The sequence below is a fragment of the Hyperolius riggenbachi genome, chromosome 2, assembly GCF_040937935.1.
Source record: "Hyperolius riggenbachi isolate aHypRig1 chromosome 2, aHypRig1.pri, whole genome shotgun sequence".
Taxonomy (NCBI): Eukaryota; Metazoa; Chordata; class Amphibia; order Anura; family Hyperoliidae; genus Hyperolius; species Hyperolius riggenbachi.
The window spans coordinates 147,440,406-147,450,123 of NC_090647.1; the positions used below are offsets into that span (position 1 = coordinate 147,440,406).

Consider the following 9,718-nt stretch of genomic DNA (forward strand, 5'->3'; position numbering starts at 1 on the left):
TTCCGGTGCCTTGAAGGTGAGGCTTCCCACGCGTGCTCATAGCCATTGGGCCTCAAACCCAAAACAATGCCTGCAGCACCTGGGGTTCACAGCCGGTCTCCCATGCAGCTACTAACCAGGCCTGAAGCCGCTTAGCTTCCGCGATCTGACGAGAGCGGGCGCTTTCAGCTTAGTGTGGCCGCAGGCAACCTCCCGGGCGCCGTTCCGGCGCCTTGAAGGTGAGGCTTCCCACGCGTGCTCATAGCCATTGGGCCTCAAACCCAAAACAATGCCTGCAGCACCTGGGGTTCACAGCCGGTCTCCCATGCAGCTACTAACCAGGCCTGAAGCCGCTTAGCTTCCGCGATCTGACGAGAGCGGGCGCTTTCGGCTTAGTGTGGCCGCAGGCAACCTCCAGGGCACCGTTCCGGCGCCTTGAAGGTGAGGCTTCCCACGCGTGCTCATAGCCATTGGGCCTCAAACCCAAAACAATGCCTGCAGCACCTGGGGTTCACAGCCGGTCTCCCATGCAGCTACTAACCAGGCCTGAAGCCGCTTAGCTTCCGCGATCTGACGAGAGCGGGCGCTTTCGGCTTAGTGTGGCCGCAGGCAACCTCCAAGGCGCCGTTCCGGCGCCTTGAAGGTGAGGCTTCCAACGCGTGCTCATAGCCATTGGGCCTCAAACCCAAAACAACGCCTGCAGCACCTGGGGTTCACAGCCGGTCTCCCATGCAGCTACTAACCAGGCCTGAAGCCGCTTAGCTTCCGCGATCTGACGAGAGCGGGCGCTTTCGGCTTAGTGTGGCCGCAGACAACCTCCAGGGCGCCGTTCCGGCGCCTTGAAGGTGAGGCTTCCCACGCGTGCTCATAGCCATTGGGCTTCAAACCCAAAACAATGCCTGCAGCACCTGGGGTTCACAGCCAGTCTCCCATGCAGCTACTAACCAGGCCTGAAGCCGCTTAGCTTCCGCGATCTGACGAAAGAGGGCGCTTTCGGCTTAGTGTGGCCGCAGGCAACCTCCAAGGCGCCGTTCCGGCGCCTTGAAGGTGAGGCTTCCCACGCGTGCTCATAGCCATTGGGCCTCAAACCCAAAACAATGCCTGCAGCACCTGGGGTTCACAGCCGGTCTCCCATGCAGCTACTAACCAGGCCTGAAGCCGCTTAGCTTCCGCGATCTGACGAGAGCGGGCGCTTTCGGCTTAGTGTGGCCGCAGGCAACCTCCAGGGCGCCGTTCCGGCGCCTTGAAGGTGAGGCTTCCCACGCGTGCTTATAGCCATTGGGCCTCAAACCCAAAACAATGCCTGCAGCACCTGGGGTTCACAGCCGGTCTCCCATGCAGCTACTAACCAGGCCTGAAGCCGCTTAGCTTCCGCGATCTGACGAGAGCGGGCGCTTTCGGCTTAGTGTGGCCGCAGGCAACCTCCAAGGCGCCGTTCCGGCGCCTTGAAGGTGAGGCTTCCCACGCGTGCTCATAGCCATTGGGCCTCAAACCCAAAACAACGCCTGCAGCACCTGGGGTTCACAGCCGGTCTCCCATGCAGCTACTAACCAGGCCTGAAGCCGCTTAGCTTCCACGATCTGACGAGAGCGGGCGCTTTCGGCTTAGTGTGGCCGCAGGCAACCTCCAGGGCGCCGTTCCGGCGCCTTGAAGGTGAGGCTTCCCACGCGTGCTCATAGCCATTAGGCCTCAAACCCAAAACAACGCCTGCAGCACCTAGGGTTCACAGCCGGTCTCCCATGCAGCTACTAACCAGGCCTGAAGCCGCTTAGCTTCCGCGATCTGACGAGAGCGGGCGCTTTCGGCTTAGTGTGGCCGCAGGCAACCTCCAAGGCGCCGTTCCGGCGCCTTGAAGGTGAGGCTTCCCACGCGTGCTCATAGCCATTGGGCCTCAAACCCAAAACAACGCCTGCAGCACCTGGGGTTCACAGCCGGTCTCCCATGCAGCTACTAACCAGGCCTGAAGCCGCTTAGCTTCCGCGATCTGACGAGAGCGGGCGCTTTCGGCTTAGTGTGGCCGCAGGCAACCTCCAGGGCGCCGTTCCGGCGCCTTGAAGGTGAGGCTTCCCACGCGTGCTCATAGCCATTGGGCCTCAAACTCAAAACAACGCCTGCAGCACCTGGGGTTCACAGCCGGTCTCCCATGCAGCTACTAACCAGGCCTGAAGCCGCTTAGCTTCCGCGATCTGACGAGAGCGGGCGCTTTCGGCTTAGTGTGGCCGCAGGCAACCTCCAGGGCGCCGTTCCGGCGCCTTGAAGGTGAGGCTTCCCACGCGTGCTCATAGCCATTGGGCCTCAAACCCAAAACAATGCCTGCAGCACCTGGGGTTCACAGCCGGTCTCCCATGCAGCTACTAACCAGGCCTGAAGCCGCTTAGCTTCCGCGATCTGACGAGAGCGGGCGCTTTCGGCTTAGTGTGGCCGCAGGCAACCTCCAAGGCGCCGTTCCGGCGCCTTGAAGGTGAGGCTTCCCACGCGTGCTCATAGCCATTGGGCCTCAAACCCAAAACAACGCCTGCAGCACCTGGGGTTCACAGCCGGTCTCCCATGCAGCTACTAACCAGGCCTGAAGCCGCTTAGCTTCCGCGATCTGACGAGAGCAGGCGCTTTCGGCTTAGTGTGGCCGCAGGCAACCTCCAGGGCGCCGTTCCGGCGCCTTGAAGGTGAGGCTTCCCACGCGTGCTCATAGCCATTGGGCCTCAAACCCAAAACAATGCCTGCAGCACCTGGGGTTCACAGCCGGTCTCCCATGCAGCTACTAACCAGGCCTGAAGCCGCTTAGCTTCCGCGATCTGACGAGAGCGGGCGCTTTCGGCTTAGTGTGGCCGCAGGCAACCTCCAGGGCGCCGTTCCGGCGCCTTGAAGGTGAGGCTTCCCACGCGTGCTCATAGCCATTGGGCCTCAAACCCAAAACAATGCCTGCAGCACCTGGGGTTCACAGCCGGTCTCCCATGCAGCTACTAACCAGGCCTGAAGCCGCTTAGCTTCCGCGATCTGACGAGAGCGGGCGCTTTCAGCTTAGTGTGGCCGCAGGCAACCTCCCGGGCGCCGTTCCGGCGCCTTGAAGGTGAGGCTTCCCACGCGTGCTCATAGCCATTGGGCCTCAAACCCAAAACAATGCCTGCAGCACCTGGGGTTCACAGCCGGTCTCCCATGCAGCTACTAACCAGGCCTGAAGCCGCTTAGCTTCCGCGATCTGACGAGAGCGGGCGCTTTCGGCTTAGTGTGGCCGCAGGCAACCTCCAGGGCGCCGTTCCGGCGCCTTGAAGGTGAGGCTTCCCACGCGTGCTCATAGCCATTGGGCCTCAAACCCAAAACAATGCCTGCAGCACCTGGGGTTCACAGCCGGTCTCCCATGCAGCTACTAACCAGGCCTGAAGCCGCTTAGCTTCCGCGATCTGACGAGAGCGGGCGCTTTCGGCTTAGTGTGGCCGCAGGCAACCTCCAAGGCGCCGTTCCGGCGCCTTGAAGGTGAGGCTTCCCACGCGTGCTCATAGCCATTGGGCCTCAAACCCAAAACAACGCCTGCAGCACCTGGGGTTCACAGCCGGTCTCCCATGCAGCTACTAACCAGGCCTGAAGCCGCTGAGCTTCCGCGATCTGACGAGAGCGGGCGCTTTCGGCTTAGTGTGGCCGCAGGCAACCTCCAGGGCGCCGTTCCGGCGCCTTGAAGGTGAGGCTTCCCACGCGTGCTCATAGCCATTGGGCCTCAAACTCAAAACAACGCCTGCAGCACCTGTGGTTCACAGCCGGTCTCCCATGCAGCTACTAACCAGGCCTGAAGCCGCTTAGCTTCCGCGATCTGACGAGAGCGGGCGCTTTCGGCTTAGTGTGGCCGCAGGCAACCTCCAGGGCGCCGTTCCGGCGCCTTGAAGGTGAGGCTTCCCACGCGTGCTCATAGCCATTGGGCCTCAAACCCAAAACAATGCCTGCAGCACCTGGGGTTCACAGCCGGTCTCCCATGCAGCTACTAACCAGGCCTGAAGCCGCTTAGCTTCCGCGATCTGACGAGAGCGGGCGCTTTCGGCTTAGTGTGGCCGCAGGCAACCTCCAAGGCGCCGTTCCGGCGCCTTGAAGGTGAGGCTTCCCACGCGTGCTCATAGCCATTGGGCCTCAAACCCAAAACAACGCCTGCAGCACCTGGGGTTCACAGCCGGTCTCCCATGCAGCTACTAACCAGGCCTGAAGCCGCTTAGCTTCCGCGATCTGACGAGAGCAGGCGCTTTCGGCTTAGTGTGGCCGCAGGCAACCTCCAGGGCGCCGTTCCGGCGCCTTGAAGGTGAGGCTTCCCACGCGTGCTCATAGCCATTGGGCCTCAAACCCAAAACAATGCCTGCAGCACCTGGGGTTCACAGCCGGTCTCCCATGCAGCTACTAACCAGGCCTGAAGCCGCTTAGCTTCCGCGATCTGACGAGAGCGGGCGCTTTCAGCTTAGTGTGGCCGCAGGCAACCTCCAGGGCGCCGTTCCGGCGCCTTGAAGGTGAGGCTTCCCACGCGTGCTCATAGCCATTGGGCCTCAAACCCAAAATAATGCCTGCAGCACCTGGGGTTCACAGCCGGTCTCCCATGCAGCTACTAACCAGGCCTGAAGCCGCTTAGCTTCCGCGATCTGACGAGAGCGGGCGCTTTCGGCTTAGTGTGGCCGCAGGCAACCTCCAAGGCGCCGTTCCGGCGCCTTGAAGGTGAGGCTTTCCACGCGTGCTCATAGCCATTGGGCCTCAAACCCAAAACAATGCCTGCAGCACCTGGGGTTCACAGCCGGTCTCCCATGCAGCTACTAACCAGGCCTGAAGCCGCTTAGCTTCCGCGATCTGACGAGAGCGGGCGCTTTCGGCTTAGTGTGGCCGCAGGCAACCTCCAGGGCGCCGTTCCGGCGCCTTGAAGGTGAGGCTTCCCACGCGTGCTCATAGCCATTGGGCCTCAAACCCAAAACAATGCCTGCAGCACCTGGGGTTCACCGCCGGTCTCCCATGCAGCTACTAACCAGGCCTGAAGCCGCTTAGCTTCCGCGATCTGACGAGAGCGGGCGCTTTCGGCTTAGTGTGGCCGCAGGCAACCTCCATGGCGCCGTTCCGGCGCCTTGAAGGTGAGGCTTCCCACGCGTGCTCATAGCCATTGGGCCTCAAACCCAAAACAACGCCTGCAGCACCTGGGGTTCACAGCCGGTCTCCCATGCAGCTACTAACCAGGCCTGAAACCGCTTAGCTTCCGCGATCTGACGAGAGCGGGCGCTTTCGGCTTAGTGTGGCCGCAGGCAACCTCCAGGGCGCCGTTCCGGCGCCATGAAGGTGAGGCTTCCCACGCGTGCTCATAGCCATTGGGCCTCAAACCCAAAACAATGCCTGCAGCACCTGGGGTTCACAGCCGATCTCCCATGCAGCTACTAACCAGGCCTGAAGCCGCTTAGCTTCCGCGATCTGACGAGAGCGGGCGCTTTCGGCTTAGTGTGGCCGCAGGCAACATCCAAGGCGCCGTTCCGGCGCCTTGAAGGTGAGGCTTCCCACGCGTGCTCATAGCCATTGGGCCTCAAACCCAAAACAACGCCTGCAGCACCTGGGGTTCACAGCCGGTCTCCCATGCAGCTACTAACCAGGCCTGAAGCCGCTTAGCTTCCGCGATCTGACGAGAGCGGGCGCTTTCGGCTTAGTGTGGCCGCAGGCAACCTCCAGGGCGCCGTTCCGGCGCCTTGAAGGTGAGGCTTCCCACGCGTGCTCATAGCCATTGGGCCTCAAACCCAAAACAATGCCTGCAGCACCTGGGGTTCACAGCCGGTCTCCCATGCAGCTACTAACCAGGCCTGAAGCCGCTTAGCTTCCGCGATCTGACGAGAGCAGGCGCTTTCAGCTTAGTGTGGCCGCAGGCAACCTCCCGGGCGCCGTTCCGGCGCCTTGAAGGTGAGGCTTCCCACGCGTGCTCATAGCCATTGGGCCTCAAACCCAAAACAATGCCTGCAGCACCTGGGGTTCACAGCCGGTCTCCCATGCAGCTACTAACCAGGCCTGAAGCCGCTTAGCTTCCGCGATCTCACGAGAGCGGGCGCTTTCGGCTTAGTGTGGCCGCAGGCAACCTCCAGGGCGCCGTTCCGGCGCCTTGAAGGTGAGGCTTCCCACGCGTGCTCATAGCCATTGGGCCTCAAACCCAAAACAATGCCTGCAGCACCTGGGGTTCACAGCCGGTCTCCCATGCAGCTACTAACCAGGCCTGAAGCCGCTTAGCTTCCGCGATCTGACGAGAGCGGGCGCTTTCGGCTTAGTGTGGCCGCAGGCAACCTCCAAGGCGCCGTTCCGGCGCCTTGAAGGTGAGGCTTCCCACGCGTGCTCATAGCCATTGGGCCTCAAACCCAAAACAATGCCTGCAGCACCTGGGGTTCACAGCCGGTCTCCCATGCAGCTACTAACCAGGCCTGAAGCCGCTTAGCTTCCGCGATCTGACGAGAGCGGGCGCTTTCGGCTTAGTGTGGCCGCAGGCAACCTCCAAGGCGCCGTTCCGGCGCCTTGAAGGTGAGGCCTCCCACGCGTGCTCATAGCCATTGGGCCTCAAACCCAAAACAACGCCTGCAGCACCTGGGGTTCACAGCCGGTCTCCCATGCAGCTACTAACCAGGCCTGAAGCCGCTTAGCTTCCGCGATCTGACGAGAGCGGGCGCTTTCGGCTTAGTGTGGCCGCAGGCAACCTCCAGGGCGCCGTTCCGGCGCCTTGAAGGTGAGGCTTCCCACGCGTGCTCATAGCCATTGGGCCTCAAACCCAAAACAATGCCTGCAGCACCTGGGGTTCACAGCCGGTCTCCCATGCAGCTACTAACCAGGCCTGAAGCCGCTTAGCTTCCGCGATCTGACGAGAGCGGGCGCTTTCGGCTTGGTGTGGCCGCAGGCAACCTCCAAGGCGCCGTTCCGGCGCCTTGAAGGTGAGGCTTTCCACGCGTGCTCATAGCCATTGGGCCTCAAACCCAAAACAACGCCTGCAGCACCTGGGGTTCACAGCCGGTCTCCCATGCAGCTACTAACCAGGCCTGAAGCCGCTTAGCTTCCGCGATCTGACGAGAGCGGGCGCTTTCGGCTTAGTGTGGCCGCAGGCAACCTCCAGGGCGCCGTTCCGGCGCCTTGAAGGTGAGGCTTCCCACGCGTGCTCATAGCCATTGGGCCTCAAACCCAAAACAATGCCTGCAGCACCTGGGGTTCACAGCCGGTCTCCCATGCAGCTACTAACCAGGCCTGAAGCCGCTTAGCTTCCGCGATCTGACGAGAGCGGGCGCTTTCGGCTTAGTGTGGCCGCAGGCAACCTCCAAGGCGCCGTTCCGGCGCCTTGAAGGTGAGGCTTCCCACGCGTGCTCATAGCCATTGGGCCTCAAACCCAAAACAACGCCTGCAGCACCTGGGGTTCACAGCCGGTCTCCCATGCAGCTACTAACCAGGCCTGAAGCCGCTTAGCTTCCGCGATCTGACAAGAGCGGGCGCTTTCGGCTTAGTGTGGCCACAGGCAACCTCCAGAGCGCCGTTCCGGCGCCTTGAAGGTGAGGCTTCCCACGCGTGCTCATAGCCATTGGGCCTCAAACAATGCCTGCAGCACCTGGGGTTCACAGCCGGTCTCCCATGCAGCTACTAACCAGGCCTGAAGCCGCTTAGCTTCCACGATCTGACGAGAGCGGGCGCTTTCAGCTTAGTGTGGCCGCAGGCAACCTCCAAGGCGCCGTTCCGGCGCCTTGAAGGTGAGGCTTCCCACGCGTGCTCATAGCCATTGGGCCTCAAACCCAAAACAACGCCTGCAGCACCTGGGGTTCACAGCCGGTCTCCCATGCAGCTACTAACCAGGCCTGAAGCCGCTTAGCTTCCGCGATCTGTCGAGAGCAGGCGCTTTCGGCTTAGTGTGGCCGCAGGCAACCTCCAGGGCGCCGTTCCGGCGCCTTGAAGGTGAGGCTTCCCACGCGTGCTCATAGCCATTGGGCCTCAAACCCAAAACAATGCCTGCAGCACCTGGGGTTCACAGCCGGTCTCCCATGCAGCTACTAACCAGGCCTGAAGCCGCTTAGCTTCCGCGATCTGACGAGAGCGAGCGCTTTCGGCTTAGTGTGGCCGCAGGCAACCTTCAAGGCGCCGTTCCGGCGCCTTGAAGGTGAGGCCTCCCACGCGTGCTCATAGCCATTGGGCCTCAAACCCAAAACAATGCCTGCAGCACCTGGGGTTCACAGCCGGTCTCCCATGCAGCTACTAACCAGTCCTGAAGCCGCTTAGCTTCCGCGATCTGACGAGAGCGGGCGCTTTCGGCTTAGTGTGGCCGCAGGCAACCTCCAGGGCGCCGTTCCGGCGCCTTGAAGGTGAGGCTTCCCACGCGTGCTCATAGCCATTGGGCCTCAAACCCAAAACAATGCCTGCAGCACCTGGGGTTCACAGCCGGTCTCCCATGCAGCTACTAACCAGGCCTGAAGCCGCTTAGCTTCCGCGATCTGACAAGAGCGGGCGCTTTCGGCTTAGTGTGGCCGCAGGCAACCTCCAAGGCGCCGTTCCGGCGCCTTGAAGGTGAGGCTTCCCACGCGTGCTCATAGCCATTGGGCCTCAAACCCAAAACAATGCCTGCAGCACCTGGGGTTCACAGCCGGTCTCCCATGCAGCTACTAACCAGGCCTGAAGCCGCTTAGCTTCCGCGATCTGACGAGAGCGGGCGCTTTCGGCTTAGTGTGGCCGCAGGCAACCTCCAGGGCGCCGTTCCGGCGCCTTGAAGGTGAGGCTTCCCACGCGTGCTCATAGCCATTGGGCCTCAAACCCAAAACAATGCCTGCAGCACCTGGGGTTCACAGCCGGTCTCCCATGCAGCTACTAACCAGGCCTGAAGCCGCTTAGCTTCGGCGATCTGACGAGAGCGGGCGCTTTCGGCTTAGTGTGGCCGCAGGCAACCTCCAAGGCGCCGTTCCGGCGCCTTGAAGGTGAGGCTTCCCACGCGTGCTCATAGCCATTGGGCCTCAAACCCAAAACAACGCCTGCAGCACCTGGGGTTCACAGCCGGTCTCCCATGCAGCTACTAACCAGGCCTGAAGCCGCTTAGCTTCCGCGATCTGACGAGAGCGGGCGCTTTCGGCTTAGTGTGGCCGCAGGCAACCTCCAGGGCGTGCTCATAGCCATTGGGCCTCAAACCCAAAACAACGCCTGCAGCACCTGGGGTTCACAGCCGGTCTCCCATGCAGCTACTAACCAGGCCTGAAGCCGCTTAGCTTCCACGATCTGACGAGAGCGGGCGCTTTCGGCTTAGTGTGGCCGCAGGCAACCTCCAAGGCGCCGTTCCGGCGCCTTGAAGGTGAGGCTTCCCACGCGTGCTCATAGCCATTGGGCCTCAAACCCAAAACAATGCCTGCAGCACCTGGGGTTCACAGCCGGTCTCCCATGCAGCTACTAACCAGGCCTGAAGCCGCTTAGCTTCCGCGATCTGACGAGAGCGGGCGCTTTCGGCTTAGTGTGGCCGCAGGCAACCTCCAAGGCGCCGTTCCGGCGCCTTGAAGGTGAGGCTTCCCACGCGTGCTCATAGCCATTGGGCCTCAAACCCAAAACAACGCCTGCAGCACCTGGGGTTCACAGCCGGTCTCCCATGCAGCTACTAACCAGGCCTGAAGCCGCTTAGCTTCCGCGATCTGACGAGAGCGGGCGCTTTCGGCTTAGTGTGGCCACAGGCAACCTCCAGGGCGCCGTTCCGGCGCCTTGAAGGTGAGGCTTCCCACGCGTGCTCATAGCCATTGGGCCTCAAACCCAAAAC

At 62.0% G+C, this 9,718-nt stretch overlaps 19 non-coding genes and 29 pseudogenes across 19 annotated transcripts; all 48 read right to left on the bottom strand.

The window, feature by feature from the left end:
• Positions 1–67: 67 nt before the first annotated feature.
• On the bottom strand, positions 68–186 carry LOC137556756 (5S ribosomal RNA). Its single transcript, XR_011029395.1, has one exon. It is a non-coding gene; the product is annotated as a 5S ribosomal RNA (ribosomal RNA).
• An 83-nt stretch (positions 187–269) lies between these two features.
• On the bottom strand, positions 270–388 carry LOC137557721 (5S ribosomal RNA). The gene has a single exon (XR_011029612.1). It is a non-coding gene; the product is annotated as a 5S ribosomal RNA (ribosomal RNA).
• An 83-nt stretch (positions 389–471) lies between these two features.
• LOC137557733 (5S ribosomal RNA) lies at positions 472–590 on the bottom strand. Its single transcript, XR_011029613.1, has one exon. It is a non-coding gene; the product is annotated as a 5S ribosomal RNA (ribosomal RNA).
• An 84-nt stretch (positions 591–674) lies between these two features.
• On the bottom strand, positions 675–792 carry LOC137551264 (5S ribosomal RNA; annotated as a pseudogene).
• Positions 793–875: 83 nt separating this feature from the next.
• Positions 876–994, bottom strand: LOC137552170 (5S ribosomal RNA; annotated as a pseudogene).
• Positions 995–1,077: 83 nt separating this feature from the next.
• On the bottom strand, positions 1,078–1,196 carry LOC137557746 (5S ribosomal RNA). The gene has a single exon (XR_011029615.1). It is a non-coding gene; the product is annotated as a 5S ribosomal RNA (ribosomal RNA).
• An 83-nt stretch (positions 1,197–1,279) lies between these two features.
• Positions 1,280–1,398, bottom strand: LOC137557758 (5S ribosomal RNA). Its single transcript, XR_011029617.1, has one exon. It is a non-coding gene; the product is annotated as a 5S ribosomal RNA (ribosomal RNA).
• Positions 1,399–1,482: 84 nt separating this feature from the next.
• LOC137552254 (5S ribosomal RNA) lies at positions 1,483–1,600 on the bottom strand (annotated as a pseudogene).
• Positions 1,601–1,684: 84 nt separating this feature from the next.
• LOC137551946 (5S ribosomal RNA) lies at positions 1,685–1,802 on the bottom strand (annotated as a pseudogene).
• An 84-nt stretch (positions 1,803–1,886) lies between these two features.
• On the bottom strand, positions 1,887–2,004 carry LOC137550138 (5S ribosomal RNA; annotated as a pseudogene).
• Positions 2,005–2,088: 84 nt separating this feature from the next.
• On the bottom strand, positions 2,089–2,206 carry LOC137550139 (5S ribosomal RNA; annotated as a pseudogene).
• Positions 2,207–2,289: 83 nt separating this feature from the next.
• LOC137557769 (5S ribosomal RNA) lies at positions 2,290–2,408 on the bottom strand. The gene has a single exon (XR_011029618.1). It is a non-coding gene; the product is annotated as a 5S ribosomal RNA (ribosomal RNA).
• Positions 2,409–2,492: 84 nt separating this feature from the next.
• On the bottom strand, positions 2,493–2,610 carry LOC137551779 (5S ribosomal RNA; annotated as a pseudogene).
• An 83-nt stretch (positions 2,611–2,693) lies between these two features.
• Positions 2,694–2,812, bottom strand: LOC137557782 (5S ribosomal RNA). Its single transcript, XR_011029620.1, has one exon. It is a non-coding gene; the product is annotated as a 5S ribosomal RNA (ribosomal RNA).
• Positions 2,813–2,895: 83 nt separating this feature from the next.
• Positions 2,896–3,014, bottom strand: LOC137556757 (5S ribosomal RNA). The gene has a single exon (XR_011029396.1). It is a non-coding gene; the product is annotated as a 5S ribosomal RNA (ribosomal RNA).
• An 83-nt stretch (positions 3,015–3,097) lies between these two features.
• On the bottom strand, positions 3,098–3,216 carry LOC137557794 (5S ribosomal RNA). Its single transcript, XR_011029622.1, has one exon. It is a non-coding gene; the product is annotated as a 5S ribosomal RNA (ribosomal RNA).
• An 83-nt stretch (positions 3,217–3,299) lies between these two features.
• LOC137557806 (5S ribosomal RNA) lies at positions 3,300–3,418 on the bottom strand. The gene has a single exon (XR_011029624.1). It is a non-coding gene; the product is annotated as a 5S ribosomal RNA (ribosomal RNA).
• Positions 3,419–3,502: 84 nt separating this feature from the next.
• LOC137552933 (5S ribosomal RNA) lies at positions 3,503–3,620 on the bottom strand (annotated as a pseudogene).
• Positions 3,621–3,704: 84 nt separating this feature from the next.
• On the bottom strand, positions 3,705–3,822 carry LOC137551929 (5S ribosomal RNA; annotated as a pseudogene).
• An 83-nt stretch (positions 3,823–3,905) lies between these two features.
• LOC137557817 (5S ribosomal RNA) lies at positions 3,906–4,024 on the bottom strand. The gene has a single exon (XR_011029625.1). It is a non-coding gene; the product is annotated as a 5S ribosomal RNA (ribosomal RNA).
• An 84-nt stretch (positions 4,025–4,108) lies between these two features.
• LOC137551780 (5S ribosomal RNA) lies at positions 4,109–4,226 on the bottom strand (annotated as a pseudogene).
• An 83-nt stretch (positions 4,227–4,309) lies between these two features.
• Positions 4,310–4,428, bottom strand: LOC137556758 (5S ribosomal RNA). Its single transcript, XR_011029397.1, has one exon. It is a non-coding gene; the product is annotated as a 5S ribosomal RNA (ribosomal RNA).
• An 83-nt stretch (positions 4,429–4,511) lies between these two features.
• Positions 4,512–4,630, bottom strand: LOC137557830 (5S ribosomal RNA). Its single transcript, XR_011029627.1, has one exon. It is a non-coding gene; the product is annotated as a 5S ribosomal RNA (ribosomal RNA).
• Positions 4,631–4,713: 83 nt separating this feature from the next.
• LOC137557841 (5S ribosomal RNA) lies at positions 4,714–4,832 on the bottom strand. The gene has a single exon (XR_011029630.1). It is a non-coding gene; the product is annotated as a 5S ribosomal RNA (ribosomal RNA).
• An 83-nt stretch (positions 4,833–4,915) lies between these two features.
• Positions 4,916–5,034, bottom strand: LOC137557570 (5S ribosomal RNA; annotated as a pseudogene).
• An 84-nt stretch (positions 5,035–5,118) lies between these two features.
• On the bottom strand, positions 5,119–5,236 carry LOC137551489 (5S ribosomal RNA; annotated as a pseudogene).
• An 83-nt stretch (positions 5,237–5,319) lies between these two features.
• Positions 5,320–5,438, bottom strand: LOC137557648 (5S ribosomal RNA; annotated as a pseudogene).
• An 84-nt stretch (positions 5,439–5,522) lies between these two features.
• On the bottom strand, positions 5,523–5,640 carry LOC137550140 (5S ribosomal RNA; annotated as a pseudogene).
• An 83-nt stretch (positions 5,641–5,723) lies between these two features.
• Positions 5,724–5,842, bottom strand: LOC137558757 (5S ribosomal RNA; annotated as a pseudogene).
• An 83-nt stretch (positions 5,843–5,925) lies between these two features.
• Positions 5,926–6,044, bottom strand: LOC137557234 (5S ribosomal RNA; annotated as a pseudogene).
• An 83-nt stretch (positions 6,045–6,127) lies between these two features.
• LOC137557853 (5S ribosomal RNA) lies at positions 6,128–6,246 on the bottom strand. Its single transcript, XR_011029632.1, has one exon. It is a non-coding gene; the product is annotated as a 5S ribosomal RNA (ribosomal RNA).
• An 83-nt stretch (positions 6,247–6,329) lies between these two features.
• Positions 6,330–6,448, bottom strand: LOC137557865 (5S ribosomal RNA). Its single transcript, XR_011029634.1, has one exon. It is a non-coding gene; the product is annotated as a 5S ribosomal RNA (ribosomal RNA).
• Positions 6,449–6,532: 84 nt separating this feature from the next.
• On the bottom strand, positions 6,533–6,650 carry LOC137550141 (5S ribosomal RNA; annotated as a pseudogene).
• Positions 6,651–6,733: 83 nt separating this feature from the next.
• Positions 6,734–6,852, bottom strand: LOC137557628 (5S ribosomal RNA; annotated as a pseudogene).
• An 84-nt stretch (positions 6,853–6,936) lies between these two features.
• LOC137550143 (5S ribosomal RNA) lies at positions 6,937–7,054 on the bottom strand (annotated as a pseudogene).
• Positions 7,055–7,137: 83 nt separating this feature from the next.
• LOC137557877 (5S ribosomal RNA) lies at positions 7,138–7,256 on the bottom strand. The gene has a single exon (XR_011029635.1). It is a non-coding gene; the product is annotated as a 5S ribosomal RNA (ribosomal RNA).
• An 84-nt stretch (positions 7,257–7,340) lies between these two features.
• On the bottom strand, positions 7,341–7,458 carry LOC137553092 (5S ribosomal RNA; annotated as a pseudogene).
• Positions 7,459–7,534: 76 nt separating this feature from the next.
• LOC137559471 (5S ribosomal RNA) lies at positions 7,535–7,653 on the bottom strand (annotated as a pseudogene).
• An 84-nt stretch (positions 7,654–7,737) lies between these two features.
• LOC137553296 (5S ribosomal RNA) lies at positions 7,738–7,855 on the bottom strand (annotated as a pseudogene).
• An 83-nt stretch (positions 7,856–7,938) lies between these two features.
• Positions 7,939–8,057, bottom strand: LOC137556868 (5S ribosomal RNA; annotated as a pseudogene).
• An 83-nt stretch (positions 8,058–8,140) lies between these two features.
• Positions 8,141–8,259, bottom strand: LOC137548095 (5S ribosomal RNA; annotated as a pseudogene).
• Positions 8,260–8,342: 83 nt separating this feature from the next.
• On the bottom strand, positions 8,343–8,461 carry LOC137558525 (5S ribosomal RNA; annotated as a pseudogene).
• An 83-nt stretch (positions 8,462–8,544) lies between these two features.
• Positions 8,545–8,663, bottom strand: LOC137557888 (5S ribosomal RNA). Its single transcript, XR_011029636.1, has one exon. It is a non-coding gene; the product is annotated as a 5S ribosomal RNA (ribosomal RNA).
• Positions 8,664–8,746: 83 nt separating this feature from the next.
• LOC137547566 (5S ribosomal RNA) lies at positions 8,747–8,865 on the bottom strand (annotated as a pseudogene).
• An 84-nt stretch (positions 8,866–8,949) lies between these two features.
• On the bottom strand, positions 8,950–9,067 carry LOC137550144 (5S ribosomal RNA; annotated as a pseudogene).
• Positions 9,068–9,115: 48 nt separating this feature from the next.
• On the bottom strand, positions 9,116–9,233 carry LOC137552255 (5S ribosomal RNA; annotated as a pseudogene).
• Positions 9,234–9,316: 83 nt separating this feature from the next.
• On the bottom strand, positions 9,317–9,435 carry LOC137557900 (5S ribosomal RNA). The gene has a single exon (XR_011029638.1). It is a non-coding gene; the product is annotated as a 5S ribosomal RNA (ribosomal RNA).
• An 84-nt stretch (positions 9,436–9,519) lies between these two features.
• LOC137551362 (5S ribosomal RNA) lies at positions 9,520–9,637 on the bottom strand (annotated as a pseudogene).
• Between the last annotated feature and the right edge of the window lie 81 nt (positions 9,638–9,718).